Raw genomic sequence first — 6,100 nt, 5'->3', positions numbered from 1 at the left:
ATGCAAATGTTAGATAAAAATGATAATTGATTACTGTGTTTTATTTATTCTCTTACAGTTAATAAATGTTGTAACTCTTGTAATTATAATAGTTATTTAATATACTGAAACGCCGCGGTGACTCTCTTCGGCAGGAGGGGATGGAGGGGGGGGGGGAGTGTTCGTAGGAGCGTCTCAGCGTCAATGATAGAGCGAGGCGCACCTTTTAAGTTATTAAATATACTACCAGTGGTAATCTACTGGTTGAAATTAGACTGTCAAATTTGATATATTTGAAACACATATACAAAATTTTATTTTTCTGCACTCCTCTATAATATAAATTTTGATGTCAAATCTCACTTCTCCATGCATGCAATGTCCTCAAAAATGGATAATATAGAGTTTTGTATATAGATTGATCTACTCTTACTTGAAATGTTTTTTGCTTACGTGCACAGCAAAGAGATCCCAACTGCACATGATGGTAAATGGAGTCGGGTCCAATAGAATGTCGACTGACGAGAGATGATTACTCGTCGGCAGTCGACACAATTATGCCGGCCTCTTGGAACCGGATATACACCGGTTGATCCTGGAACGCGACGCACTTACGTGGACTATGGCGGGTTTTAACATCTTGTGTACGAAGGTTGCTATAGGTAAGAGACTCAAAAAATTACCTATTTACCTATACGGTTATTAAAGCTGCCCTTCGATTAGAACACATGTAATTGCAAACAGACGGATATACATACCCCCGTAGACGGTAGGGCCACTGATACTACATAACTATTCCTAAAAGGCTATGTTCTTCATGAAGCTGTTACTCAAGCTTAAATATGTTATTTATATTGTTTTAACAAAGAATGTTGTACTGTTATATATCTCAATAAACATGATCTGATTACCTATTAAGTGGTGAAGAGTGTCCAGTTCCAGAAGACCTCTGGCGTGAAACACTTTGTAAGTAATAAAGGCAGGTCTTGTAGGTCAGCTGAAAATGGTCATTGCATCCGTGTCAGCACGCGAAGAGAATTATTAAGCGCTATTTGTTCAAATAATATTTTATTGAGGATTTTTCTCTCTGACTAGATATAATGGACATTATGTTTGTTGGAGATGAGGTTATTTTTGAATAACATTGTAGAGACGTTGCGTTCCATATTGTAGCAATATACGCCTTTATTAGAAAGTACGTCCATTAATTTGTTACTTTTACCGTCTAACAGCCATTTTCAACAAACGATTCTATTTAATTTTTCCTATCTCAAAAATGGACCAATCACATTTTTTTTTATATGTCTACAAATTAGTTATTTTGATTGATTCATTCTGAAAACTCGGATTGAAGATTGAGATTGGGATCGTTTATTGAAACGGCTGTGAGTACTCAGATGTACAGGCACAAAACTAGTTGAACATTTTAGCAGTGGAATACCAAACAATACCTTGTAATTCAAGGTGTTTCTACTGTTTCTGGGCGGTCGTATCGCATCAGGCGAAAGGCAAGCTCGTCTCGTCATTAAAAAAAAATAATTGTGATTTAAAAAGTAATAACTAGTAATGAAAAACAAAAAAGGTCGATATACTCAAATGTTAATTGAAAAATAAGTATGTTATTAGACATTCGGAATCGAAAATTCGTGCGCGAGTTATCACACACTTAAAGCATCGGAATGTTTGCCGGCAAACATTCCGATGCTTCATGAATTAAGGGATGGAAAACACATACCAAAAAATAGGTGCTCTGGTTACACCTCTGCTTACCCCTTCAGTGATAAAGGCGTGATTTGTATTTGGTTATATCAAATCTATAAATATACTCAATATTATCGTATTCTTAGTTGTATGAAACTAGTTTGGCGAGTTGCGGACATGTTGCCGAATGATCGAGCATTAATGACATGCTAACGAGCTGCGTTAATGGAAATGTTGTGTTTGCCGATATTAAGGTGAGAGCACGCGGTGGAGCGGCGGGCGGTGGGATAGGGTAGGGTGCCAGTGTCGGCGGGTAGACTAAAAGTAAAGTAGTATACAAAGCACATAGTGGGTCTAGGAAACGACGCAGCTGGTGAGCTGGCTAAAAGAGGATCAGACCAGACAGTAATGGGTCTCAATCCAACAATGCCGCTGCCCTTCTACCAGCTGAGAATATGGCTGCGTCACAGAACACAAAAACTACACCTAGATGAATAGGCGAGATACTATAGGATAGATAAAAAGGATTATATACTCACCAAAGGATTCCCTCGAGTGAAACATGAGAAGCTCATCAGTGCTATGGGTTTGCATACAGGGTATATGAGAAATAAAGCGATCGAATGAGACACCAACTCAACTTAGAAGAGCAATTTATCATGCAGTATTTATTATGTCCTGTACGTAGGCTTGTTCCCTTGGTTCCGGCAACCATTGTGTTGTCTGATTAGTCCTAGTTCATATTTATTTTTACTTAATTGTTTACTAATGTATTGATAAAGTTTTTAAAATCAAATAAAATCATTTATTTGCTGAAAACAGGTCATATGCATATTACAATGGACGTATATTCTATAGACACGAACGTCCGTATAAACTATTTGTTTAAAATTTGAACTAAAATGGCAACCAAAACTTCACTGTTATAACCTATTTATTAATTTGAACAACAAATAATTTGACTTATTTGACTAAAATTTTTATTTAAATCCAGGTTTACACTTAGACTCGAGTTCTTCTATCATGAGCGCCACTCCGTATACAACCACAAGCTGTCAATATTGACCATACTAAAGTCAGTTTGAATGGATTGCAGTTCAATTCAGTTAAACATACTGAATGTTTGGAACGCCAAATCTAGTGCGTAGTACATATATATCGATTCATGTTACATATATCGATTCATGTGTTATGTGAAGATGAAAGTTTCGCCATGTTCTACCCTCACAGGACGTGCAAAATTATTTGGCCGAAAATAATATTCAATATAAGGGCAGTAGTTTACATCAGTTACTACATCAATCACATTATATTCATTACATTACTTTCACAACATTAAATTTATTATCATATTAAGAAATCATCAATTGAGTTAAAGCATTTTATTTATTGCTGCCGACGGCATACAAGCTAACGGTCCACCTGATGGTAAGTGGTTACCGTTGCCCATGGACGTCGGCAGTGCCAGGAGAACAACCAAGCCGCTGCTTATCGTGATTTTTTTTATTTAACCTCGTTCGTAGAAGGACAGGTCATAACGCCCAGGAAACACCGTGGAAGGAAGTTCATTCCAGAGCGCACAAGTTCGTGGTAAAATGATCTCTGAAAAGGTAAAGTGCTGGCAGATGGCGTTTCCAAAGCATATTGGAAGCAAAAGCAATTTAGCGTCTTATTATGAAATAATTAAGTTGACGTTTTATCACGCTGTAACAGAGCCTGCGCCCTATCGTCCGGGTACCGTCGCTCAAGCGGTTAATTAGTGCGTAAAAGCCTTATTTATCTTCCAAGTGTGCAAACGTAGTCCTTGTTTTTCCCGATAGTAATGAAGAGCATCGCGGCAATAAATGGACAGTTTGGATGGAGAAGCTGGGGCCTTATTCTCTATCCCGCACGTTATTTTAACAGTGCGTAACAAGCACGTAACACAACGCGTCATGTTTAGGACTATAGAAATTTGGCTTACAGTATACCATTCCACGCACATTTCTCGAAGATAACATGACACGGCCGCGTAACGCGTTTACACTATCATACAGAATAAGGGCCCTGTACAAGCAAAGAGAATTATAATATATATGGAAATAGAGAGCCTACTTGTTGGGTTTTTGTGCCAATTGATATTACGGCTGCTTCATAATTGTGAGGTAGAGGGCGTTCACGATTTTCGTTGCGTTTCACGATTCAGGTTTATTGTGTTTTATTATTTTGCAAACGGTTTTAAAAGTGCAGAAGATGGCAATTCAAGAAAAAAATGTATTGTAATAATAAATAAAAATAAACCCTGAAAATAGTGGTGTATACATATTACGCAACGCACAGACGGTAATTATACAGGGTCATTTTGACATTGCGTTACTAAATGAAACTACATATTCGTCTTCACCTTTGCTAACATTGTGCCAAAAATCATCCATTAATAACATATATTTTCACCAAAATTCCTGGTTTTAGTTTTCTGTTTTTTTGATTATTATGTAGTTTAATGCGAATATGGCGTGTGCGTGAGTGTATTTCTGACAGAAAGTATGATGCAGCTGCGACAAATTCTTTAAGAGTAGTAGTAGTGGCATTAGGGCGCGTAAAATTAAAATTACCTTTTTTCATATTTATTTTGTTCGAAACTTACAGTTTTTATTTTACATCTACGGCTTAAGTAACTTATTGTAAAGTGTTATTTCCAAGTAGATAAGCAAGTGGTTTCATTTAGTAATGCAATGTCATAAATGACCTTGTATATCATTGAAAATGTCAACACTAGGGACTTTCCCGCCCTCACATCCACCACTACAACTCCTGTAAGCCGGGATCAGCAGTGGCACGCATTATTACAACGAGCAGTGAAGCTCGGCGAGTCTCAGGGAAAACTAATATGTTATTATCCCGCTACGAAATTAATCAAATAGAAATATAGGGCCAAGTTGGAAATATTAATTGTCAACACTAGTATGAAGTTTCTCCAGTAACTTATTTTTAATGAAAACATTTGTATAATTCCACACACACTTACGCTTTATTCAACCCACAAAGGGGTGGGCAGAGGCGCAACTAAGGCATGCATTTTTCGTCGTGTGTGTTTCGTCCTATGAAGTAGTAAGAAGCCAGTTTTTTAGTCAAATCGGGCACATATTCCAGACCCCGTACTGGTACTGAGAAAACAACTTAATATTAGTTTGCTCGAACAGGAATTCGGATCCAAGACCTCAAAGAGCAAGTCGTACAATGTCGTCGTACTATTATAAGTAGGTACTATTGTTAACTTAGATTTTATTATTATTCTAACCCAAGTAATCGACGACGGTAAACTCGACTCGACGCTAGTCGTACAATCGTCGTTGTTCTATTAAGTATAAGTACTATTGTGAAGTTAGATTATATTCTCATTGTAACCCAAGTCATTATTGGATAATTAAATATATTATAAATGCGATCAGCTAAATAGGATCAGCCTTTTCTTTCACATTATCTAAATCGATTTTGGTGACATTTATAAAGAAACTTAAACCTCAAGTAATAAAGACTTTTTTACTCTAATGTCACGCTATACGCAAAACCCACTTCAATGTGTTTGTAAATACAAAAACTATAACCCATAAAACTATGAAAAACGGTGGCCTCAATTCATTACATCAGAGCTTATAAGCTCTCTGGAGGTCCACCTGGTGCCGCCACAATTCCCGCACCATTTATCATCCCGCGAAAGATATATCCCAACGATAGAACTAGGGATGCGCCCAGTGATAAGGCATTTTATGAACACGTTTTTAAGATGGGCATGTTGGATTTTTTTTTATCAATATCAATTTACGTATATTCTATAGACACGAACGTCTATATAAACTATTTGTTCAAAATCTGAACTAAAATGGCTACAAAACGTCACTGTTGTAACCTATTTATTCAGTTAAACACCAAATAATTTTACTAACTTGGTTAATATTTTTATTCACATCCAGGTTTACACTTAGACTCGAGTTCCAATATCATGAGCGCCACTCCGTACACAACCACAAGCTGTCAATATTGACACCATACAAGTCAGTTTGAATGTATTGCAGTTCAATTCAGTTGAATACAGTGACTGTTTGGAACGCCAAATCTAGTATGTACTAACAACATTTTGTTTGATATGAGTTTCAAACTCCTTTCCATATTTATACATATTATAAAACAAAGTTCCCTTTTCTGTCTGTATGTAATCGATTTCCTCAAAATCTACTAAACGGATTTTTATGAAATTTGGTATGGAGATAGTTTAAAGCCCTGGGAAGGTTATAGGGTACTTTCTATCCCGGGAAAATACATAGCGGGACTTTTATCCTCCAAAACTACTTCACGCGGGCGAAGCCGCGAGAAAAAGCTAGTATATTATATATTTTTTTGCAAACTACACATTAGTAAAGGACTGTCCGAGCAGTTGTGT

This window comes from Manduca sexta, chromosome 4, assembly GCF_014839805.1.
Source record: "Manduca sexta isolate Smith_Timp_Sample1 chromosome 4, JHU_Msex_v1.0, whole genome shotgun sequence".
Taxonomy (NCBI): domain Eukaryota; kingdom Metazoa; phylum Arthropoda; class Insecta; order Lepidoptera; family Sphingidae; genus Manduca; species Manduca sexta.
The sequence above is the reverse complement of the archived record's forward strand: the minus strand, read 5'-3'. Positions refer to the sequence as shown.